This window comes from Carcharodon carcharias (assembly GCF_017639515.1).
Source record: "Carcharodon carcharias isolate sCarCar2 chromosome 38 unlocalized genomic scaffold, sCarCar2.pri SUPER_38_unloc_1, whole genome shotgun sequence".
NCBI lineage: Eukaryota > Metazoa > Chordata > Chondrichthyes > Lamniformes > Lamnidae > Carcharodon > Carcharodon carcharias.
In genome coordinates, this window is record NW_024470775.1 from 228367 (window position 1) to 255961 (window position 27595).

Below are 27595 nucleotides of genomic sequence, written 5' to 3' on the forward strand. Positions count from 1 at the left end.
TGATGAATCATCACAGGGTAGGATCCAACAGCCCATTGCTGGTCAGTTTGGTGAGTAACCAGGCTGTCCATTGCCGCGCGTCCACACACAACAAAACCGCTCGTTAGACTGGAAAAACACTGAAGGGTGCGCTTCAGTGTGAGGTTTGAAACTGGCCCTGAAAGTATTTTTCCTATTTCTGTTCCTGGCTGGCAATGAAATTCATTTAAACTTGCCGGTTACGGTTAACACGGAGACAGTTGCACTCAGTTGCACCCAATTCCCGATTAAGCACATTATTCTTCTCACATTATCTGTGGGCACCTTGCACGATCTCTGTGTGTAGTGGACAGACTGGAAGACAGCATGAGCCTGCCCGGTGACTCTCCTGCTCAGGTTGACGGAGTGCAGTCTGTTGGAACAGCTCAGAGGGACTCGACTGGAAATATAACAGGGAAAGAAGGGTTCTCACTGCTGCAAGGGTGAATGATGACACTTCAACCTCCTGTCGCTTTCTCCCTAAAACAGATCCTGCTTCCTACTCCCCCATTCGACCTCCAAGGGGCACACCTTGCAAGATGCCAATAGCCAAGAGCTCCTTTCCACGCGGTGAAATCTATGAGGTGTCCAGTATGCTCAAGGAGCACTGCACTCACTATTTTTAGTTGATGTCCAAAGGAGGTACTTTCTCGAACTGCCTGACCCAAGATGTCGCCTCAGGCAAAACGAGTCTTAACCTGGAGTCCTGCTTAAGATGAACATGGACACGGGGTGAACATCGTCATGAACAAAACACTCTGACCAAATGTTATTCATTAGTCACTGGTGAAAGCCACTAACACTCTCGCTTGCACCCATGCACACCATCATGTACGCATGCAGGGACACAAGAGGTGTGTTCAGTGAAGTGACTGCGCTCCGTGTTGGAAACTATGTGAAAGAAATAGAGATAGAAGGAGCGAGACAAGAAAGGCTGAATGAACCGAATGGGATCCTCATATCTGTATATTTAAAATTGTGAAAGATTTTAATAAGTTGGATGCAGAGCGGATGTTTGCTCTAGCGACGATGCTTATATCGGGAAGTCATAAATAAAAGACAATCGCCAAGAAAACTCACAGGGAATTCAGAAATTCTTATTACCCTGGGTAGAGATGAGAATTTGGAAGTCACTACCACAGGTGGTGCTGTGGTGTATACATTAGCTCGATTTAAGTGAAAACTATTCAGGCATATTCCGGGGACAGAAATGGACAGACAGCCTATCTGGTTATGCTTTGAATGGACAGGCTGTCCATTGCTGAGTGTCAATCATCACTGGGTTCAATCGTAAAACAATATGGGTACCTTTTAATCAACGTTTGAGGGGAGCTGCTAACTGGGCGATTTTTTTAATAAAGCGCCCTTTGGGACGGGGGTCTAGCTTTTCAGGAGGGTCTGCCTCAGGGGAAGTGGGGGAGGGGAGTGAAGGCACCAAATCACCCTGTTGCCCCTCTCTCCATCTATAGCTGGTGCTTCTTGGCCTCGCCCCATTTTCCGGTTCCCCCGAAAGAATAAAGAATTAACTCCCAAGCCCATGTCCCCCAATTCAGGAGGATGCCCCTGACCAAGAAATCTCTTGCTCCCAGTGCAACGTAATCGATTATTGCAGAACTGTCTCTGTCTTAGGTGATGTTTTATGAAGCAGTGGCTTCATCACAGTTAGCAAAATACTGTGTGTCACGCTAAACTGCGGTTTTGTGTCAAGGTGCAGCCTTGTCTACAGTGGAACATCGTCAGCATCCACTCACCAGACACTTTGATTTCCACCAACCGACTTGATCTCTCCCGATGAGGACATTGCTCCTAGTTCAGTGTGATACAATCGATTCGATTAGGACGGTGCCTCCTGAACCACGCTTTTTGCAACCCAATTTATCATGTGGGCCAATAAATCATCATTTGAGGTGTTTGTTTTTATTCATTCATGGGATGGAGGCCTCGATGGCTTGGGGGAAGTGTATTGCCCATCCCTAGTTGCCCTTGTGAAGGTGGTGGTGAGCTGCCTTTTGAACGGTTGTGGTCTCTGTGGTATACCTACACCCACAGTGTGGTTAGGGGGTGGTGGGGGGAGGTGTTGTCGTATCAAAGGATACTGACCCAGCGACAGTTAAGGAACACTGATGTCTTTCCAAGCTTGGATGGTCCGTGTCTTGGAGAGGCAATTGAATATTGTCTTGTTCCCATCCATCTGCTGACCTTGTCCTTCGAGGGGGAATTGGCCGTGGAATTGGAAGGGACAGCCGAAGGGGTCTTCGTGATTTGGTGCAAAGCATCTTTATAGATGGTACACACTGCTGCTGTGCATCGCTGATGGAGGGACTGTATTTGTGGTTTTTTATGATAATCAACCGGGCTGTTTTGTGCTGGATTGTGACGAGTTGCTGGAGTGTTTTTGGAGCTGCCTTCATCCTTACAAGTGGAGAGTATTCAGTCAAACCCCTGACTTGTGCCTTATAGGAGTGGACACCCTTGGGGGAATCAGGAAGTAAGTAATTCCCCAGGCGATTCCTGGTTTCAGATCTGCCTTTGTAGCCACAGTAAATGTGAGACTAGTCCAGATCAGTTTCTGGTCAATGGTGGCCTCCTGGGTGTTGATATTGATAGTGATGGTGATGCCATTGTTAATCAGGGGCAATGGTTAGATTGTCTCTTGCTGTAAATTGTCATTGCCTGGCACTTTTATGGAGTGGTTTTTCCTTGCAACTATTCAGCGACAGGCTGCATATTTACCAGAGCCAATATTTCTTTGTCCTGGCACGGTGTTTCTCGCGATTAACCATCCAACCCACACCCCACGCCCATAACCACACTCCTCGGAGGATGAGAAGAGCTAGGTTATTCACAACCAGTTCAGCAGGCACATAATGCCCCGCAGGTTGGGAGAGGCTGCAACATCCTGACCAGGTCGTGCTGCATTTGAACCTGGGCTGCTTCATTATCTGAGGAATCGTGAATGCTCCTGAACATTGTGCAAACATCAGTGAACATCCCCACTTCTGACCACATGATGGACGGACACACATTGATGAAGCAACAGACGCTGGTTGGCACTCGGGGATTAACCTGAGGAAATCCTGCAGTGTGCCCTCTTCCTTTGCCCCTAAGGCGAGTTTCTAGTTAGCACCATTTTTATTACGCCTCCTTGATGCCACACTCAGTCAAATGCTGCCTTTCTGTCAAAGGCACTCATTCTCACCTCACCGCTGGAAATAGCGTTTTTGTCCCATTCTTTTCATACTTTGTTTGATAATGATTAACCAAAACACCTCTAAACGTTATATTTAATTCAATATGACTTGTGGCTGTTGTGGAAGTACACACCAGGCCTGACGGAGACCATCGAGAGATAAAGAGTGTTCGTGGCCCATATCTTGCAGCGCTTGTAGTGGTGAAATCTCTGAATGTAACCTCTCTGCAACCTGCAATGACACAAAAATTCTGTTGAGCTCACCTAAGAAAAAAAGCCAGGAGTTGTATCATGTGCGAGCCAACCCTCCAACAAGATGTTGAGCTGATTGCTCAGGACGTATATAAAATCTTTCTTTCTTTTTATTGCGGGTGGCTCCTATCATATTGAGAGGCTGCTCGGGAGAACAGACCCTTAAACCATTCATCTGCCAACATCTCTGCCTTACCGCGCTCCCCTCCCATCCTGCACTCAGACAACTTTAGATCTTCTTCCCCATGTCACACCAGCTTTTCCTCAATCAGTCACCTCATTACAACGCATCACCCAAAACTCCCACGGCACCCTTGCACCCTGTAATGCTCCTCTTCACACCATCAACCCTAATTTCCCCATTCCTCCATGATGTCTCACCATACGCAATTTTCCCCCATCAACACTGCTATACTTATGTCCACACCATCATTCCTAGGATGCTTGCCCGGGTATTCCCATCAACCCACATCTTCGTTCGTGAAAACTTTTGCCTCAATAGCCTCAGCTTCCCCCATCAACACTAACTCCTCCCTCACCCGTCGCTGCGCCAACATCCCTGCTTACCCCAAAACTTCTGACTTCCTCCCTCAAACCGTCTTTTCTTCTCCAATAATTTCCATTAATTCTTTGTGCCTTCCTGTGTATCATCAACCATCTGATCAGTAAGGTAGAATGATTCTGAAATATTCAATAAGTCCTGACGCAAGATACTAAGTTTGGTATTGTATATGCCCCTTATGCTCAGCTAACATAGTGACGATTGGGTCACATTTGCAGAAAGTGTGGTCTCTCCAAATGTGACACTCAGCAGGAGGTGACTATGACAGTAGCAAACCTGGTTCCCTCAGCCTGATACTTCAACACTTTCTGATTGTTTTCTAAAAAGAGTTTTGTTTCTAGAACTCCACCCCTGTGTGTAATGCCAACACTATCAGCCACTGACTTTTCTGACTGGTTCACAGTCACTCGCACCATTGAAATCTCTGTAGCCTATTGTTGGCAAAATCTGAAATGTAAATATTGTGCTGGAGAAACAGTGGCTGAGCTTCGGGCAATAGTCAATTTTTTTGGGGCTGTTTAAGGCACCTTTTCTGATATTTATTATTAACAAATGAGTATTGGCTGTCGATAAAAACCCGCTCTGTGATGAGGCAATAAATGACCCGCATTCTCAGTCCTGGAGAATAATCGAGTTCCTCAATCACATTCTAACCATGGAGAGACCAGTTGTCCTGCTTCTGCTGTTCAATGGTTTCACAGTCGGGCACATGTTACAGACCAGCAGAAGCTGCAGGAGATTCCGGGCTTTCAGGGAGATGGAAAATGGAAGGGAACCCAACATTTAATTTGTGTCCTCTCAACAAATTGCATCGAGTTATTGTCAGCATTTACTGTTTATTCTCTGTGGCGGCAGATGTTGGGTGCGTGGTCCAGTTTAACGCATCCAGACAATTTATCCAAGTAATTGACTTCATTCTGGAGCTCCTGAGTTGATGCACAATCATTTGCATTTATATTGTGCATCAGAATATGTTGCGATTGCATTTGAAGAATGTGCTGGGATATGATTAAAATAACTGAGACACTGTCCGTGTGCAGCATTGTCCACTGCTACTTCAGGTTTTCAGCGTGTGGATGGGCTTACCAACAAGGCAGATGCGGAATCGTGGGGCTGGTCGCAAATGGTAGCATTGTCTGTTGAAGAATTGGCATTTACAACATGAAGGTTCCTCTCACTGATTAGACATCATAGTACTCAGAATAACCGCACTTGCATTGGGCAATCCACTGGTCGAATTCCCTTCCCCTTCACACCAATTGTACAAGGACCCCTCCCAGCATCATCACCCGCAAAACCCAGCACCCCCACCCACCACCACCCCCACCTCCCCAACCCCAACTCCATTTAGCCAGCCCATGTTTCCAACATAACGCATTCCACAATTGTCCCTTGCAGATATTGCACATGTTTTGGGGAGTGATGAGCTGAGTTAAACAGTGTTCCCAGACGTCGGCCTGTTCTTGTAGCTAACATAGCAATCGCCTTCCTGATGAACATGAACAATAAATGACACGAGGAAATTGTTATCCTTCAAATTGTTTTATTTGCTACCAGAATCGAATGTCAGCGACCGAATTCCTGGACGTCATATCTGATCCGATATTAAGGGGGATTTGTCAGGTGAAATTGCCAGTTTTATTCGTGTTCAATATTCGTCTGTATACATTCATTGCGTTTTTCTGTTTCTTTTTAAATCACAATCACCTGTTTTGCTTCAAGGTCGCCTTTGTCAATGATCCACAGGGGATATTTGTTGCAAGAAGGACTTGTATTTCAGCCCTTCATGTTCTTAACTTTCTATCTATCTATCCATCCATCTAACTATCTATTCACCTCTACGTCTATCTATCTCGGTCTAACAATCTCTTGCTCTTTCACTCGCAAGCTCCATTTGTTGCTCGTTCTGTCTCTCTCTCTGTCTCTCTTTCTCTCACTCGCGTAAAACCCCCTCTGCTAATCAGTCTATCCATTTGAATGTCTGTCTATCTGTGCATCTATCTGTCTGTCTAACTATCTTGATGATTATTTCTTCCGGTCCTTCGACATGTGACTACGCTGCAAAAAAAAAGTGTCAGTCTGATATCACGTGTGAGATTAGATCATGGCTATCCTTGCACAATCGATTGCCAAATTCTGCATAAAATGTATATTCAGGGGGAATAAATTAACCTTGCCCGCGCTTCCTTGTCCTTAAGGCGCTTGACTCTGTTCTCCACAAAGGCTGAAATCACTGGATGATTCCTACATTTGGTTGGGCCGAAGGTTTGTTCACAATCATATTTTCAAATATATCCTTTCATGTGGCGGGGATGTGGTTAGATGGGCCTCAAGTTACTGTTCGATCCAAATTGCCCTTGAAAAGGTGGAGGTGCCCTACCTTCCTGAAACTGTGCATTTCATCTCATTGACGTCAGTGGCATTCCCTCAGTACCTAGAATGAAGTCCGTTAGGCTCAGTGCGATTTCAGATGACTGAGGAGTCCAATTCTGGACCTATATGTTCTTCCACCGTTTTTTTTTGCACTGAGGAGTTGAAATCAAAGTCCCAGATGGTTCACTTCTCCTTGCTCTCGCTCAGCCTTTCCACGGCTCTGTTGAGCCGCTGGGACTCGAAGCGGTTTTCAATTGGATGGACTGGGTGATGCCAGGCCGAGAGATTGGCAGCATTCTCCTCCCGCTCCCTGGTGTTAAGGCCTCTGTGCATTAGGGAGACCTGGAGAGTATTCTTACCATGTGCTATTTGGCTGCCCTTTGGACCAGGACTGCTAAGTGGCAGATGCAGGTATGGAAAGGCAAACTTCTCCCGAAAAATATGCCCCCGACGACCGCCACATTTCTGCTGCATTTGTGCAGGATTTTGGCTGGGGGCCTCCAGGAATCACAGCCTTGCACCTGGACCCAATCCTCCTACCCCACAGGGATTTTCGCTTGAAGAACAACTGTGAACCCCATGTTTTAGTACCAGGATTCCGGTGCACCCCGCGTATGCTTCATCTGGCGCATGCACACCGCGTTGCTTTTAGCAAGGTAGAGTGAGGAGCCCATGTATTGGGATCCAGCTTGCAATCTCTGAGTTTGGCTTTGAGATTTCAGGCATCCTGTAGTGGAGCTTCCTGTGCTCACCGAGTGTGGCTTGTTTGTACGTAGGAATTTTCTGGATGAACGGGTCTGACTGACCCAACCAGCGGGGCTCTACTGAACATATTCTCCATGTCAGGCATGCTGCACTTTGCACGCAGCTGAATGTCTCCGGACACTGACGTCTGAGAGCGCATTGGTCCGAGAATACCACTTCTGTCTGTAGCTGCCCAGCAGCCTCTGTGTAAGGTCTTATTCTTGCCTCTTTGAAAAGGCTGCCGGTGGTCCTGACATGAATGTGTCAAGCTCTTGGAGGGCATGCTTGGACAAACACCGGAAAAATATGTGACAAACAGATCGGGACACATTAACCAGCCTTATTGGGCGACGCAAGTGACAGGAAATGGGTTCAGACTGCCGAACCACTTTGCATCCCTCGGATTATGACGTCTTCGTCATCGACTGAATGACACTGAACATCTGTTCCGGGCTGTCGCATATCCAGGGCTGAGCTGGATTGTTTATTGACCAATAAGGGAGACGAGGTGCATGAGGCTGTATGCGTGTGCTGTGAGGGAGGTGGTGGAAGGGCCGGCGGAAGATGTTGGTTAGGGGAGAGCAGGCAGGAGAGTGCGGCTGAGACCAGGATCAGATGAACAATGAATTTTCCCAAGTGCAGAACAGCCTCAAGTGGCCGAATGACCTACTGACCTTAACTATTCTGTCTTTGGTATTAGTCTGAAATGCAGCCCACACCAAAGCTGCAGGCGCCGTCGATTGGGGTTCATTATAATCAGTGAATACCTCTGCTAATGATTGTCTGCAGAATAGATTTGAGGGCCAAGAGTTTTATGTTCAGATTGGATTGCCTTCCCAGCGATCTACTCTATATATCCCATTAATTTTTCAAAAACATTTTTTCATTCAGTTCAAGCATCACTCTGCACTATTGCACATCAAGGCACCAACAGCGCCAACCTCCCAGGTTCAACGGTTGCGTTTATAATTTCCAGCCAAAATGGTGCAAATTTATGGGCAACGACAGAGAATGTAGGTCAAGTCACTGAAGGAAGTGTCAGGGCTAGAGGAATCCGCGGAAAGATCTGGGCAGCATATGAGTTCCTTCTGGAAGCTTAAATTTCAAAGAAAAACATCACACATGTGCCCTGTTGGAACATAGAATGTGTCCCGAAACACATGACAGTGGTGAACATCTGAAATCTCCCCCACTACCTCTGCTGGCAGTTCAGGCCGACTGAGTTTCCTCGAATCATTTTGATCTAAATTAGTATCGATTTGATTCCCGACATCGCTGTGTGGGTCAATCATTTCCTGTCGTGACTATCCACTATGGGATTTACCAGTTGCTCGGTAAAATATAGCCCCTTCAATTTTATTGACCTCACACATCATTCCAATGTTCAACGTTTCATTTCGAAACGGCTCCTTTCACAAGGAGAGCGACTGACGTAACCTGTTTGTTCAATGACTGAAACTAATTGATTTCTTTAGGGGACATGAATGCGCTCATGGGGATTTATCTGCTCTCTACATAACCGTTTCTCTGAATGCAACATTTCATGTTTTCCAACTAGCTCGGTGTATCTGTTTCAACAGGAGTTAGCGCTTCTCACCGAGGATATAATTTGTTGTACTTCATCAGATACGAGCCATTTACAAACCCATTCTCGAAGCTCTCGTTTTCCCATGTATGTTTATTAACATGACCTCGGACTAACAATATAAATGTTTGTCCTTCTTTTCATTCATGGATGAGGGCAACGCTGACAAGACCAGCATTTATTGCCCATCTCTAATTCCCCTTGTGAAGTGGGTCGTGAGCAGCTGCGGTCTTTGTGGTGTAGTTACATCCACGGTATTGTCAGGGGGGATCCATTAACTTGACACAGAGACTGTCAAGGAACGGCGATATTTTTCCGGATCAGGACGATGAGTGTCTTGGAGAGCAATGTTCAGCGAGTGGGTTTCCCATGTGCATGTTGCCTTTGTCTTTCGAGATTGTAGCGGTCGTGGGTTTGATTAGTTAACTAAAGGGCTTCATGTTAGGAAAAGGTAACAGCTTTTCTCTGTTCCCGGCTTGGAATCCTGTCGTGCTAATTTTACCCTGATGCTCTAGGTTAATTAATGTGGCATCTGCTTCCGAATCTCCTGTGATTTAAACGTGTTTCTTTTATTTTCCTGAGCTAAATTTAAAGAAGAAGAGTATTTCTAAATTTCAGCTCACACGTTCATTCCAGCTTGTGCATCTATCTCTGCAGGAAAGACGCCTCCTCATAAAGATGGGAGAAAAGATACTTCGCCAGATAGAAACCATTTTCTATCCTATTCTTGTGGCAATTGGTGTTCCTGGTAAGAGCCTAAATACAAACATTACACGTATAAATGGATGTTTATGTTCTTCTCAAATGCCGGTTCCGATAACATGGAATTGTTTCTTTAATATTGGGGAATCATCAGAGCAGGGATGCATGCTTAACCATAGCGTTAACAGATTTCTTCCTGTTGCTGCATCTTTCACTCCGTGGTATCCACTGCTGACACCTTGTTCCTGCTTTACGAAATGTCATGTAACAGGGTGGGCTTTGCAATAATTATCATAATGAAGCGCAAACCGAGTTTCAACTTGTAGAAAACACAATCTGTGAAAATCTGTGCAGAGGCAAATTCGCATTCTGCAAAATTCTGCTTGAAATACTTGAAGCCGTTGCCAATGGTTTTCATCTACTTTCCAATATTTCAATACCGGGATCCCTGTCAAATCACATACTCATTACGACAGCGATACTTTTACAAATCGGTATGCAGAGAGGTTATCTGGAAGTCTGTGTGAAACAGATTACTGTGTGTGCTGAAGATATTCCGATGTCTTAGTCGCTTGTCCATTGAAATACATGCATTTTTGCTGCCTCAAATATCGACCACCTTAATGAATTTACATGAAGTTTAATCACTGAAATAGCGCAAAAGGTGACAGGCAATTTTTGGTTGGGAAGCTTCCACAAACAGCAAGTTGACAATGACCAGATGATCCTTTATGTGGGCTTTAGCAGAAGTTTAAATAGTGGTCAGGACATAAGAGGCTACGACAATGTCGATGTTTGAAATAGGGGCGTGGAATCTTTGACGTTTACCCTGTGAATCGATTTGACGTCTGTTCTGAAAGTTATTACATCCGATAGTGCAGAACTGCTTCACTACCGCAATGCAGCATTAGCAGAGACTTTTGTTCTCAAGTACTGACGCCAGGACATAAGTAATGAAACATCTAGCTTAGCACGCAGATTGCTAACTGAGCCATAAGTGGTCCGATTTTTGAACACCTATGCTCCCCGAGTAGATATCTGGTTCTCATTATTCTGCTCATTTCAGTTTCTAGCCCTCCACTTCCTGGTGTTGCAAACCTGCTTCCAAATCTAACTTACTTAAATTGAGAATTGCAATGGATTGATATTAAGCATTGTCGCAATCCCCTTTGGCTTTGGGAAACCCACATTGTCACGTTACATGGTGGCGCTGACAGAAGGATATAGCAGCACAGGAAATACGAGTAGAAGTTGACCATTTGACTGCATGACGGTGCTCCACTACTCAAGTCTATCATGACTGAAAGTATGTCTCCACGACATTCCATGCACTATCTCATATCTTTGGATGCATTTAATATTGCACATTCGGTTCATCGGCACCTTCAAAATACTCAATGACTGCCCATCTGCCGAGGTTGCAGTACATAATTTCGAACATTTACCCCTCCCTGAGTGATGAAATTCTTCCTCATCTCAGTTCTAAATACAGACCTCTTACTTTGATGTTGTTTTTTCTGCTTTTAGACACACCTGCCAGCGGAATCATCCAACCAAGATCTACACGACCGAAACTTATAAGAAGGATGAATGCTTCAGTGAGATCACTTCTCATTTGCCAATGCTCCAGAAAGCAGACGGGGAGCCTCGTCAATGTCTCTATTAGGACAATCCCAGTTAAATACCAATAATCCAATAAGTGATCTGTTGAACATTCCTTATCGCAGAGCTACAACAACACCTAATGAAATCTACACCAAAGGAGCAAAGTAGAATGCTTGACTGGAATCACAAACATCACCATAAACAGACCACATGAAAATTGCAGAGTTGGGGATACGTTGGGCTTGGGGTTACAAATTATGGTTGTGCACAAATCAGCTCAAGCCGATGGTGCACAGTGCCTCGTGAATGCGCAATTTTGAGCTCTTGATCAAGGAGAAACCTACCCCATTTAGCACAATGCTTGTCTCACACAGTACGATGGATGGAAGCACCAATCTGAAGACAGAATTCGTCTGCACAAGGACCGTGTGGTGGTCAATACTATCAATCCTTCAATGGACAGATGCCCCTGTGTTGGCTGGTTTGGTGGAGCGAATTCACTTAGAGTTTTGCAACTGGTTGGTTCCCTGACCACCTGCCAAAGACCCAGTCTAGCAGTTATCTTTATGAGTCGGCCAGCTCGGACATTAGTGGTGCCACTGATCATCTCTTGCTCACAGACATCGAGGTCCCCGATGTAAACCTTTTATTTTTCTTCCAGCTCCCCAAAACGTCAGCCATTGATGATCATTGTTTCATCCGCTGAGGGGACGGGAGCTGGTCAGCAGGAGGGGACATTCATTGCCGATGTGTCACGTGATGTCATGAGATTTCACTTAAGTACCACGTGTACTCAGGGATATGAAAAATGGTGCACCCTGAAAGTGTTGCAAAATGATATTTAGGAAAGCAGTAATACAATTGAGCGATACTGAGAAATTGGGTAGATACTCCCCATTTTGGATAACATAATTTCAATCAGATGTTTGCTGCTGATTCATATGAACTTTAAAAGCAGTAAGAGGAATTATTCAGATAAGGTTAAGCAGTATGGATGATTAAATTTACGGAATGATTGCAAATCAAGCAGCCTGTTTTGTCCTGGATTCAGTCAATACCTTTGAATTCTATTGGAGCGTAAATCATCCAGACAGGTGTAGCAGATCCAATCACACTCCTGATTTGTGCATTTTAGATGGAGGAAAGGTTTTGGAGAGTCCGGGGGTGAGTTGCTCACCACAGCATTCTCAGATTCTGACCTGTCCTGCTAGTCACAGTTTCTTGTCAATGGCTTATCCAAGGATGTTGAAAATGGGGGCTTAAGCGATGGTAATGTCATTAAATCTCAACGGTATTATGTTGATATTCTTTTGGTGCAGGTGGTCATTGCCTGTCAATTTTGTGGGGCAAATATTACTTGTCATTATTCAGCACAAGTCTGGCTATTGCCCAGGTCTTGATGCACATGGGGACAGATTTCATCAGCATCTGTTGAGTCGGGAATGGTGCTGAACTTTTAACGATCATCCGTTGATACAACCTCTTCCCACTACGCAACCCCCTCCCCACCACACCAAACCTCCTTCTGTGTTTCAAATGGAGAGAAGTTCATTGATGCAGTAGCTTCTGATGGTTGGGCTCAGGACATTGCCATGAGGCTCTCGTCCATTTATGTCATGGGGCTGAGATGATTCACCTGCAAAACAAAATAAAAAGAAAAATAAATCGTTTTTGCTTGGTGTGAGTTCAAGCAGTGGGGAAGTTATTCTTATTGACTATAGTTATCATAGCCCTCATTGATAACACAGTGTGATAACAGTTGTATTGTTATAAAACACAGCCCTCTCTCCTCACCTTATCAGTACAGCACATTTGGCCATGTTTGGACAAAGTCTGAACCGAGAGCTGGAGCTCGCACGAAGCAAAAAGTGAGCGTGAGTGAGCAGTTTACTGCCGAGTGCATGGCGATTAAAAGCATTTTCCATGATACTTTTCTTCACTTTGATCATGATGATGTGTCGGCAGGTGGGGCTGTAATTATATTCTTTGGATTTGTCCTTATTTTTGTGGATAGGCGTAGCTGTGAAAATGTTCACAGTTTCGTGTATATGCCAGCACTTTAAATGCACCATACCAGCTACGATAGGAAGGCTTTTTTAGGAGCACTGATCACCAGTAATATTGACACTAGCTAAAAGGACCCATAGTCTCTGCATCATCCAGTTCCTTCAGTCAGTCCTTAAATTCGAGTGCAGACAATCACATTGTATGAAGTCTGGCATCTGTGATGCTTGTCCTCCGTAAGAGGAGGCCGGGATGGTTCAGGGTGAATGTGGCTGCAAATTCTTCAGCCATGTATATGCACCGGTGTGCTGTGTTCCACAATCATTGCCGATGGGGATATTGGTGGAGAGCCGTTCTACAGTGAGTTGCAGAATATTTCAGCACCATTCAAGGCGAATGTGACAGGACTTCAGAGCTGAGCTATCGAAATTCGGAAGGGGGATGAATTGAGCCCTGTCTTTCTCATGCTGAATATGATGTTTTGCTTGAAAGTAGCCCTGTCTTGCATTTCACCAGGTTAAGCCGAGTTGTTAGGTATGATCATTGCTGCTGTGGACATATGACAGATGTCTGCAATGTTCCATCATTTCTGAACTTGAACTCGAAAGCCAGGAAGGACAAGAGCAGAAGAGGCATGGGAACACTCTTAGTTACAAAATCCTTTCCAAGTCACACAGCAAGCTGACTTGGATTTCGATCACCGTTCCACGACTGTCACTGGAAATCCATCGCTCGCAGCATTGTCTCTGCACCCCCTCCACATGGAGAGCAGCACAAGAAAACCCTTACTTTCAAGAAGAATTATTGAAGGCGGAAATGAAAGTACTAATCTTGTCAAAATATCCAAAGAAAAGAAAATGCTGCACGACGACGAATCTATGAATATTGATGTCCTTTTTGTATTGAAGTGACGGCCCTGGCTGTTTCTTTTGTTCCAACTCAACAAAGATTAACTACAAAATGCATGTTTAAATGTAAATTATTTCGGAGAACACTGGCCTCTAACTGAGAACGTATCTTCTGAATTCACTTCTGAATATCTATACATTTAACCAAAAGGATTGGCTGGAAATTTGTCCGAAAATCGCCCCCACCCTCCTTATTTCCAAGAAGGCCCATTCCCCACCCTCCACAGAAATGCCGAATCCGCACGAAGATCAATGAAGTGAATCGGGTTTCATGCCGTCAGGAACATGAATCTCCCAGTTGCAGATGGAGAACGTGCGGGCCCTCCTTTTACAAGTTACTAATGATCAAGTTATTGAGTTTGTCAAGGACACAATCCTCTGCTGTCTTCATTCGTGCTTTGCACGTGGCCCAGAGGAGAGGGAAAAAAATGTTTCTGGACAGCTACCGTCAGACGAGAATCGCGTGGAAGTGAGGTTCTGCCTCCGGGACCATGATTAAATGTAGCTACAGATTGTCCTGGGGAAGATGGTAGCGCCTTCAGGTTTACTTTTCACTTTTTTTGTTTCTTGCCTGAGCTTTCAACGAAAAATATTTTTGGAAAGACAGTTTCTGAGAGCAGGTGGTCTTGGGCTTGTAGCCATACCGACTTTCTGTTCACAGCATTACAATCTGCCGCGTGATGTTCAGGCTTTCACTGCCCATTGGACGCGGACCCCATTTTACATCACTCAATGCCCCCTCCCCGTAGGAATTTAACGAATTGTGGAGCGGGAAGTGGTCTAAGAGAGGGTGAGTAGGAAAAGGGCTGATTGGACATTTCTCCAATCTCACGCTGCCGAAAAACGTTAAATCCAGGCCGCTCTCTACTTATTGTAAAGTTTCTTTATTGTTTTAAATCACGATTAGCGTTTTGAACCTGCACCGGAAGATTTGTCTCACTTCTCCAGTGTAACTGCTGCTTTGGAGCCAGCAGAAATGGGTCATAACCACAAACACAATTCAGTGGCTCACACTCGCTGGGGCGTTCGCCACAACATTCACAAATTCAGTGAAATGAATTAGCCCTTAAGGATCAGTTTTGCATGCAAAATATGCCATAGAAAATTGTTATTTTGTACGTACATTGCCAATAGAACATTGCTGTTAAAGTGATATGGATTTGGGACGGTGAAGGAAACTCCTTCGCTCTGCAGTTCTTCAGACTTGGGTGGTTGCAGTAAGGACACCAATAGGCACATAAGCCAAAGTGCACGGCACCTGCTCCATGTTGCTCTTCCCAAACAGCAATTAATAACAGGCCAGAAGCAGATTGTAGTTGCAGAGAGCAATGGGTAATTCTCTAGCATATATACATGTTCATTTCTCTAGTTTATTTAGCAGTCATTAATGTTGATAATATATTTGTTGACTGTATACTTAATTTGCTAGCGAAATAGTGGATAATGGTTTGGATACGTCACTATTTAATTAGGTAGATAATTGGGTAGTTCATTCCTGCGGCATTTCAACGTTTAATTCGGAGGAAATTTCTGGAAATATACTGATGATTCATTGGATAATAGTATTGATAATTATTTTGTTCAAACATTGGCTGATTCATTATATAATTGTTTAAATTACTGTATTTTTAAACTGTTTCCCTATTTAGAGTGCTGGCCAGTACAGTTTCAAGTGCTGATAATTTGTCTAACAGTCTTTGTATAATTCACAATAGCGCACGGAAAATTATGTCTCTCATTTAAGATGAATGTCATTGAAGGAACATAAGTATTAGGTTTGCTCAAATAATAATAGGTATCGGGTAAATGAAGGTCAATTTTCATTTTTGACATTTATTTTAAGCTGCAATTGTTTCAAAAAAGCTTTGAATTCTAATCCTTTACCTTTACCACTGCATTCTACGTGGTCAAGAGAAACTCAAACTTTAATTTTTATCCATTGCCTGGCGTTTTCAAGGCTGATTGTGATTACCTTTGACAGCTCCATTATGTCAATCAATGTTTGATGCTTGCATTCGAGTTAGAGGATTGTGAGTCGGAGGCTGCCAACTGGGCTGTGTATGTCATGCAGATAGATTTTTTTTTGTTTGTATGGTCAAAGCTTGCCAACTTGGAATCTGATCCAAAAATATAAAAAGCATTATCCGACTAATTCGACTTACTTCATTCAAATTTCATCTGAATCATTAACCAACAATATTATGATCCAAATTGTTACTTCAACACCCCGTTTATAGACGTTCAATGCATTGTTGTTTCCCTAAGTTCAAGTTTGCGAAAAATCTACGTTCACTCTGCACCATGTTGCACAGACATGAAACCAGTTGATACTTGAAATAGCTCTTTATCTACTCATCCCATTATTTTGAGAATGTTCACTATCCATTCACTAATCTGTGCCTCCCCAATCTGACCGCAGATTTCAGTTGGAAAGCTCTTCTGCACCCTTGCAGAGCCATGACATCCTGTCCGATAGCATCGCCACCAGAACTACAAACCAAATTTTGGTAGCGACCCGATTGCATACTTTCAATAATAATTCAGTCTGGAGATATTTAACTTGCTTTGAAATGACAAAAAAAATCTAATAAACGTGCGCATCAAATTATTACATATCTGGCAGCTATAAATTAGTTCAGTGAGATTCACTTAGAAAATATATTCTACAAAATTCAAATGGACCTTTACTAAGTAAACAACAGAAATCATAATGCAACCGTGAATATCTGAGGCTCACATCAATTTCGCTTGGTTTATATAGATCATTTAATTTCATCAGTAATCAGTATAAATGTCTGAAGTTAATCTTCTGTATAATAAGGCAGCATTGAATAACTTCGCTAATTCTCTAAAGGTGTTCCTGCATTTTGAAAAAAGAAATATGCTTTTTAACAAATAATGTTAAGATTCATGGGTTTTATGAGCCTGGACAATCGGAAATGAAATAAGCAGTAGAGAATAATAATTTAAACATGGGTGTGTTAGGTGTTAGGTCTTTATCATCAGGTAATCGACAATTCGTAATTTCACTTTTCTGAACATATATTAGTCTACAGACTCAAATCGATGTGCCCATCACGGTCAATTTTTACCACGATCTTCTGCACTTGGTGCCATGCAAAAGTTATTTGTCAGCTTTACATTTCAAATCACTTCGAACGGATGCTGTACTTGAGACACAAGCGACTCCCTCCTGCCCTTTCGGCAACAAGGTGATTTGTTCTGTAACCGATCAATTAATGGGAACTCTCTCCTGTCTACTCGGAAGCAAAACGTTCGTTATGACCTCACTAGAATCACATCGACAAATTGCTCATTCACTATGTTTTGCAAGAAATGTGCCCCAATGGCGAATAAATGTTGCCCACTCAATCTGACAGCCATGTCACTGGTCCCAGTCAGCCATTAAACTGCCCGCTTGATCAGCACTAGCTGCACCCATTCTGCAGAACAATTTTGCTTCCCTCTTTCTGCAATGTTTTAGCGATGGATTCACCTGAAATAATCCTGCACAATGCCCAGCCAGCATAACAATCTCACATTACTCAGGCTGACTTAAAACACATGACTGATCAGCTCTCATCCCCGAATCAAACTTCTCCCTGGGAACCTGCATAAGATTGTCACCTTGTACTGATTGTCATTTTACCGCCACTGTGATAACGCCTGTGTAAACTGGCATTCGGCCTCATCGATGCTGGTCTTTTAAATAGCTCAGTGACCATTTTCTGTTCCTGTGTCTTTACCATCCCATCTTTACCCTCAGAAGCGTTCAGAGTAAGTTGGTGCTCCTGGGCAATATTTTACCTTCAAGTTGTAAGTCCTGTGGCACAGTCATCCTTCCCAGTACTTATCACATCTGTAGACGACCCAGCACGCATTGCACCACTACCTCTTCCACAGTATAACTCTACTTGGCCCAGATTTTGTTTTGTACATTCATTTCCCACTTCACATTGTACCAACACACATGAATTGACACTTTACACTTCCCATTTACCTTTTAATATTCACCATGCCCAGACGTTTGTGTGCATTCAAATTGTCCAGGTCACATTGGCCCTCAGCAATATCAATCGTTATTGAACAGTAGTTGTCCAGTCTACGTTGAAGCTGTTCCTTCCAAAAAGCAAATTATCATCTGATGTTTCCCCTCCTTATCCACTTTCAGTATGTCCAGTTTACAGTTAGAACCTGCTCACCACGGAAAACAGACTGTGCATATTTGGGTCAAATGCACGATCCTTTGCTGCAACAGGAAGAAAATTATTGATCTTCATCTGTGTCATCGATCTCCTGCTCTCTCTCTTCCTCTCTTACAGTTAATGTTGCTGCTATTGTGATTCTTTCCCGAGGAAAGTGTGGCCTCTCCAAATGTATTACCCACTATATGATCGCCATGGCCACGGCGGATCTCCTGGTTGTTTGTGCTGAAATCATTTTGAAGAATACGCTGAATATTTATTTCCCTGCCTCATTCTTGACCATGAGCACGGTGTGCCATCTAACTGTGACACTGACTTATGTGGTCGCATCAGCCTCTGTCTGGTTAACAGTGGTGTTCACCTTCGATCGTTTTGTGGTCATATGTTGTAAGAAATTTCGAAAAAAATATTGCACGGAGACAACAGCGGTAGCTGTCATATCAGTGGTGAGTGTGCTGAGTTGTTTGATAAACATTCCCTGGTCCTTTGCGTTTGAACCTGTGCATATTATAGACTATGTAAATCGTGGTTGTGTCCTAAAACAGACATTTTTCATTTCTGCTGAATGGGCCGCATTTGACTTGTTTACCATTATCTTGACCCCATGTGTTCCATTTATTCTAATTTTGTCGCTAAATGTTTTGACGGCTAGACGTATTTTGGTGGCCAGTAAAGTTCGCAGGGGTCTCCTTGGTTGCAGCAATGGAGAACATCACAAGGATTCTGAAATAGAAAGTCGAAGAACGTCCATTATTTTACTCTTCAGTATAACCGGCAGCTTTATATTGCTCTGGACAACTCCAGTTATATATTTTATCTCTCTGCGTGTAGCAATCATATCGCAATCTGTCACAAATGAGCTAGAGTCAGTTGGATCTATGCTTGGGGACCTTAGTTGCTGCACAAATACATTCATTTATGTTCTGACACAGGCTAAGTTTAGGGAGGAGCTGCAGAGTGGAATGCTGTACCTTGTGAATCTGTGCGTAAAATTAGGCAAATTACAGCTGAAATCCCATTGACCTCTACAGGAGGACATAAGATTTGTGCCCTGAAAGCCCTCATGTAACCAAAATGCCTGTAAGAACGCTTAAGCACTCTGGATAAAATAATATCCCTACTGAAAATGTTCATTTATAATATAATGTCAAATTGAACTCCTTTTCACAGTGTACTGTAATCAATGGTGAATTGTAAGTGGTGATAACAATAATAATAAATAATTATAAAAATACTGAACAGCCCAGTTAGCGTTGCAGAGTTTGAAAAGGTGAAATGTGTTGCCAGGTTCTGACAGCCTTTTGTTCATTGGAACAGTTGTTCTGATCAACAAGAGAACACCCCAAACATCACCAGCTGGATCACGATAACTCGACAAATGTAACATAGACAGAAATGTCACAAATTTCCTACAACGTCTCTCCTGGGCCAAATAGTACATGGGGGGAATTTACAGTACAAGTTGCATGAAGTCTGGCACCCTCCAGATACCGGACAGTTGCACAATGAGCTGCTTCTCACAGTTCCATATACCTCACATGATTAAAACAAGGACGGCCTGGTCATCACGTGTTTTGTGAAAGGACGGGCATTGGCGCAATTGGTCACTCATTCCCATGATCCATCGGGCTGAGAGACGGCTCCATATATTGGATTCAGAACGTTGAAATCCGATTTCCCTACGATTCATTTGAAAGCACAAATAGCTCATACTTGTTTTCTTTTTCTTGATTTTTGAGGCTACTCCCTCCCCACATGCTCATTCACAAAACTCTCTGTTTCATGTCGTCTGGTCCTTTCACACACACAGCTACCAAATGGGCTGTTATCATAATCTCGACTGTTTCAGCACTTTTCACTTGATATCCACTCATCAAGCGAGTGACGCTTCAACTAGTTATCTGAATTCCCAGCCAAGAAACCTCTGATCACACATCGGCCTACCGTCAACTTCCTTCTTTGTATGGCTAAACACATTGAATGTGAAAAAATGTAATATAATTCCTCTCGTCGCATATTCTTATAATTTACTTAACTTAAATGCCGTTCGTAGAAAGCAACCATAGTCGAGTTACAGCACAGAAGCAGATCATTTGGCCCTTCATTTCCTTATTGTCTCTTTGAAGGAAGGTGCAGCTGGCAGCCAATCCTCCGCTTCTCCCTGTTATCTGGGTCATTCGCTTTTCTCAGATATTAATCCAAAATCGTCCTGACGATCTCTAATTAACGACTCTAATCACCCGGTAAAATGATTGGCCAGAACAACTGCCAATTAAAGTGGCATTAAATTGAAAACTACAACAGCTGCCCTTGAATAAATTCACGGTAAAAACAAGCCAGATTCGGTGACGGCATGAGGGGCATCGTTGGCAAGAGAAACAATTATTGCCAATCTTTAATTGCTCTTACAGCAAAGCATACGTGATCCGTCTTTTCGAGCAGCTACAGTGTTTCTGATGTCTTCACTCTGGCTGCTTAGGGCCTGAATTACTAATTGCCCACACCGCCGGCTCAGCTAGCACTCTTTTCCAAATGTTTCCTCTTGATTTTCGGCACCTGCACTTTCTCAGTATACACCCCGACTGCTGAGCTCCCAGTCCTTGTAGTTCCTGAGGGAACCTGAGTTCCTCAGGGTACCATCCGAAGCTCAATGATGTCTAGCTCCCTCATCAATGCCCTTCTCTCTAGTTTAAGGTCAGAAATTGGGATGTTCCCGGATGATTGCGCGATGTTCAACCCAATCCGTGACTCCTGAGGTATTCAGGTTGACCACGGCCAAATGCAGCATGTTCAGGCTCTTGCTGACAAGTGGAAAAGGACATTCACACCATACAAATACCAGGCAATGTCTATCCCCAAAAGCGAAAATCAAACCATGTCCCGTTAACATTCAATGGTTATACAATCGCCGAAATTCGCACTATCAGCATTGTAATGGTTATCATTGACCAGAAACAGAACTGGAATAGCCATATAAACACAACGTCTACCATTGCAGTTCAGAGGCAAGGAATCCTGCGGCGAGTAACACACCTCCTGACTCCCCAATTCCTTTCCACCATCAACAAGGCTCAAGATAGGAATGTGATGGTCTACTCTCCACTTTCTTGGGTGCGTGCAGCTCATATAGCATTCAAGAAGCATGATAGCATCTGGGGCAAATCAGCCATTGATTGACAACAGGTCAATAGACGTTGACTCCCTCCAGCACCGACGAACAATAGCAGCAGTGTGTGCTATCTGCAAGGTGAACTGCATGAATTCTCCAAGTCATCTTAGGCATTACAGTCCAAAAGCACGACCACAACCATCTAGAAGGATAATGGGCAGCTGCTGCATGGGACCACAACGATCTGGAAGTTCCACTCCAGGCTACTCACCAGCCTGATTTGAAAATATATCCCTGTTCCATCATTGACGTTGGGTCGAATTCCAGGAACTCCCTCCCTATGAGCACTATGGGTGAAGGGTTACCTGCTGCGATTCAAGAAGGCAGCTCACCACCACCTTCTCAAGGGTACCTGCGTCTGGGCAATAAATGCTGTGCGAGTGATTGACACCAAAGCCCCCTTAATGAATAATAATAAATTATCATTGTCTCTGTGGCTGCACAGCTACTGTGCTTCCCATTTCTCCAGTCTGACAGCTCTGTTTTTCTCTATAGCTAAATCAATATCCTGGATAATATTTGTTGCTTCTTATAAAACTATGCTCTAGCTATGTAGCTCCTGCATTTATATAAATCTCTGCTTTGGGTAAGATCACCTTTTACTTTCTACCCTGTGTTTTGATTAGCTAGCTCCCACTATTGTTAACTCTGTTAGCGGGGAGCAGCCACTTTCTAATCCGTGTTTTGACTATCTCGCTGTAGCTCTTTTTAAATCTCTCCTCTAGCAGCTCAGCTCCCGTTATTTTTACCTTTCTGCCCTGGCGCCTCAACTCCCCTTCTTTTTAAAAAAAAATGATCTGAACGTGCTCTGCTCCCCGCTCTCTCTAAATCTCGGCTCTCACTAGTCAGCTGCAGCAGTAAAAGAGGAATTAAAGCCGCCCTGACAGCCAAGATTCAAGCCAGGAATAGGAGACTGTTGAGGTTAATTAAGAATGATCACTGGTTTCTTACACCAGGCCTTAAAATAAGAAGATTTTTGTAGAAACTAGTTGCATTTTGATATTACAACAGAGAAGATTAATGAAGAGAATACATGGCGAAGTTGATTTTGAGATATTAATTGACAACTTATCGCAGATAAGGCTGCTTACGAACGTTTAGCCTCATTAAAGAGGACAGAGGCACGGCTTGTGGGAGGGGGAGGGGTTGCTTTCCAATTGCATCAATTTCGGTAATGCACTGAAGACGGAAACTGTTTGTTATCGTTTTGTTTCAGTCTGGATGATGGTAGCCAGTGGTGTTCCTCACGAATCTGGGTTTGTTATATTTTTGCTCGATATAAACCAGTTGTATCTTGGAATACAGCACAACGTCTCAAAATGTGTTAGTGGTGGAAGTTAACCAGTCAGTATGATACGATGCCGTTGCGATAGGACATGGAGTGGCGAGCAGGCTAGGCAGGGGATTAGCAGATGCAATTTATTGTATTGCAATGTAAAATAATACAATTTGGCGGTAAGGTTAGTGTGTGGAAATAGAGAGAGAATGTCACTGTCTTAAGGAATGTGATAGAATGGAGAGACCAAGGTGCATGTGCTTCGATGTTAGAGTGTGGTAGACAGAGCCGTGCCTCATGTATGGAAAATTGTGGTGACGGCGCCTGGCACCACGCTTTGGGGGCGGGGTATGGACTGCACTGGGTGACCTGTGAATGCGGGTGAACTTTATTTCTGAGTAAGTTTGAAGTTGTCTGTTTAAGTGACACAAATGAGCGTCCCTATTCGTATTTAGGATTCAATGACTGGCACGAACAGAGACAGAGAAAATGGGGTAAAAATTACTCAGGTGCGAAGAAAAGACAGAAACAAACGAGAGAATGATAAGACCCTGAAATGTTCACTGCAGAACTAGAAGGCTGTTAAACGGTTTTCGGCAAATCTGCAAAATATTGAATTAAGGAACTCCAGCGAATGTACCACCGAGGCCGAGAGATTGGACATTAGTGCAAAACGTACACCGGTTGATGAAATAGCGAATTCTTCCGACGCGCTTCCCACTGAAGAAGTAATATGTGGTCCAGCAAATTGGCCAGATTTATTCAACAAGAAGACGATAGACATTCCAGTGAGGAGGGGAGCCTGTGAAAATAATGGACAGTGCCTGTGTCTTTCCACCGGTGATGAGAACGATTTTTTCAGAATACTTAAGCTCTCGGGAAATGACAAACGGGGAAAGGGTTGAAACAAATTGCCTGGTGCACACGACAAAAACGCTGATGCGGCTTTTTGATACTGCGGCAAGTTGTGCGGCTCAGAAAACGCACGGAGATTATGAAAGGAATGTTGCAGCGCCTGGAAACATCTCAATGCGAGATTGCAATGTCATCGAATTATCAAAGGAGCATATTCAAAACCCAACAAAATGGATTGATAGAATGCGAATGTTCCCCGAAATGAAGGCACTGGATGAGTAAGCACAGAGATAAATAAACAAGGTGAAGGAGAAAATGACAATCACCGTTGACAGGCATTATAGCAGCCGTTCAGCCCTTCGTTGCACAAAACTCTGAATGACCTTGAACACATGCAACACTTTATGAACACAACAATTAATCCTTTCTTGGATTAAATGACATTAGAGCTAAAATCGATTCTATGATGCAAGGATATGTCGCATGCGTCATAAACCAATACACTCCTGACAATTTTCTTGGACCTCGTATTCAAAATGGGCTAATTTCAATGATGGTGTTTCAGGTGAAGAAAATAAACGTTATTGTAAAGGCGAAGGCTGCAATTCACCTTGCGCTGATCTTTGTCAGTACCCCTGATCTGAGTGATAAAGATCAGATATTCCTTGTGCTTCGTTAGGTTGATATGACTTCTGAAGATGTGAATGGAAGGGAGGATTTGATTCGTTTTGAGTTGATTGAAGTCAAAATTTGGCAAGGCCTGACCGATTCTCTCAACGATGCGCCAGATGGGCTTGGTCTTCCCATGATTGACTGTAAGGGTCAGGGACACAACAATCGGGGAAACATTAAGGATCAGAAACGAATCTTACAGGCGTGCCCCCTTCATCACAACCATCGAGGCTTTTTCACTCCATGAGGCTGCCACAAGATATATATGGTACTGGAAGATATAGCAAAGTGTAGTTCTAAAACTATGACATTGTTTTGGAGTTATGCAGCGAATTAAATGAATTATTTCAGTTTGAAATAATAGCTCACAAATATTGAGAGAAGATCCTTCCTTTATAACGTTAAAGTCGTTGTCAGACTATTGGTGGAATGTCGAGCGTAGAGTGGAAATGCAATTTTTACCAAACAGCTGATATCAGGAAGGAATCGATTACAGTTGCTGAAGAATGCGTCAACTCAAACGTTAAAAATGAGACTTAGTCCACGATCAACTATAAAGGCGAAGCTTTCAAATGTCGCTTTGCAATGATTGAGTGTCACGACAGCATATTCGCCACAAGCATTGTGACCCCGATTAGTCAATCCTTCGAAAGGCAGCTTCGTGCGGCTTTAGCATTTCAGAGGGATAGGCGAAAATGAAAAAAAAAACAGGCTGCCTAGCACTGTTAATAAGGGAAAATATTATTGGTAATAGCGGACCTTTCATCAAACGATGATGGCCAATTTGTGAGGAGCTGGGAAAGGGCAAGGTGGCCAGATATTGGTGGGAGCTGTTTAAGGCAACCAAACACCCGTGCTATTTTGTGGCACGTTATATATCAGCAAATTCGAGCTGAATATAACATGGTTAAAGCAGGAAAAATAGAAACTTCAGTCCGCACAAAGACCATAGTTAACCAAATCAACACTACTAGCCTGGAAGAGCAATTCATTGAATGTATGCGAGATTGGTTTCAGAACCAGTACGTTGATGAGCCAACTAGGGATCGAGCTAGACAGGACTTACTGCTGTGACATGAGAGACACTCAATGGATGTCTATGCTCTCAAGTACTCTTTGGGAAATAGTCACAATGAAGTGATAGAACTTCGCAATATGTATGACAGCGATATGCTGAATTCCAAAACCGTGTTCTTAAATCTGAAGAACGGAAATTATGAATGTAAGGGTTGGTAAGTCGGCTATGATGGATTGCGAAATTGTAGGGAAACAATTGTCATTGGACAGGCAATGGTGAGTATTTAAGGAAATAATGCACTGTCTGCATCAGGTATTCATTCATCGAAAGCTCAAGCAGACACAGGGAAAGAAACCTCAAGCGTTGTTACCAAATGAAGTTAAATATTGCATTAATGAAATGTAATGATTTATCGTGGCACAAGAAAAAAGTGGTAAAACTGAGGGTTGGGGGAAATTTAGAATCCAGCAATGGAGGACCAATAAACTGATTTAGAAATGGGAAGAGAGCGGATTACTATCCAGCGAGGAACATCAAGAGCAAATCTGGGCACTTTACATGTGGATACGGGAATATTTAACGTGGAGGATAGGGAAACAGCATAGAAACGGAAGAGTAACTTTTAGCCTGTCGTCACCGAAGAACATACAGAATATTTCCAAGATAAGCTAGGCATCCAAGCGACTTGTGAAACGGGGGAGCGAGAAGAAATAATTAGTTTTAGTGAGAAAGGTAATACGTGATAGTTGAACTGGATTGAAGGTTTAATAATTCAGTGGACTAGAATTGCTTCATCTCAAGAGTGCTGAAGGAGGAGGCTGAAGAAACAATGGTTGCATTGGTAGTTTTCTTTCAAAATTATTTAGCTTCTGGAAAGTCTCCAGCGGAACGCAATGTATCAGATGTTGCATCACTATTTAAGAATGGAATAAGCGGGATGGAGGAGAACTGCAGACACGTTAGTTTGACATAAGTGGTATGGAAAATGTCAAAATCTAATGGTACGGATGCGGTAACTGGATATTTAGTAAAGAATGGTAAAATTGTGCAGATTTGACAAGGGTACATGAAAGGGGCATCATGTTAGACAGATAATGTCGAAGGGTCATGAGGACTCGAAACGTCAACTCTTTTCTTCTCCGCCGATGCTGCCAGACCTGCTGAGTTTTTCCAGGTAATTCTGTTTTTGTTTTGTAATTAAACAAGTCACTGCATAAGGATGCTCCACACATATCCACAGTTCCAATGTTGTGGGGCCCAGCACATCAGTGGAAATTGTAAACGCTGAAGCACCCGCAAAGATCTTTCTCTGGATGTGCCGAGTGGATGAGACATCTTTGCCTCCTCCGTAGGTTCCCAACATCATAGATGACTATCTTCACCAAGTGTCTACACTCTCCGAGATACCAGGAAGCAGCTGAAACTCTGGACATTGAAAGACGATGGGCACCAAGAATATCCCGCCAATTGTACTGAAGGTATGTGAACCCGATAGCACCTTCTGCCATATTCATGCTGCTCCAGTACAGATTCAACACTGGCATCTACCTAAATATGCGGAAAATCGCCCAGGGACGTGATACACAAAAGCACAGCACAAACACAACCCCTTCATTAACAGTGGCATCAGCCTCCATTTGATGATCAGGAGAGTAATGGAAGGGTTCAACAAGCGGCATCTGATCAGCAGTACTCTGCTCACTGAGGCTCAGCTTGGATTCCACAGGATTCATTTTGTTCCCAATAGCATCACAGCCATGGGCCAAACATGGAGACAAGAGCTGAACTCCAGGTGCGACGTGACACTGACCGCATTTAATGCCAAGACAGCATGTGTTCCGATGTGGAATCAAGGCGCCGTCAAATAACAGGAGTCAATGCGAATCAACGGGAAAACCCTCCGTCGGATGGAGTCATATCTGGCATAAATGTATATGGTTGTGGAAGGTGCAGCTCATTTATTTCAGTTCAAAGATGTCACTGCAGGAGATGCTCAGGATTGTGCTTAGTCCTTCACACCTTCAGCTGCTGCATCTATCACCTTTCTTCCACCATAAGCTCGGAAGTGGGGATGTTCGATGACGATTGCTCAATGTACAGAATATTTGCAACTCCTCAAATACTGAGCCGCCCATGCACAAATATAGGAATGTCTGGACATTGTCCAGGCTTGTGGAGAGAAGTGTCAAGTAAGGTTCACATCATATAACTACGAAGCCATTTTGATCTCCAACAATAACCTAACCATAGTCCCGTGGCATTCAATAAAAATATTTTTTTTCCGCAAGTGAGCTTACGAGATCATCGGTAAGTTAAAAAGGGAGAGTCGAGTTAATAACTGAACGCGGAGATTCAGAAAAAAAGTCAAAACAGGGCAGATTAAATGGCAACAAGAGTGACAGCGTCAAAGATCATTCATACAATTCCTCACTGAATAAAGGTGAGTGTGTGTAATTC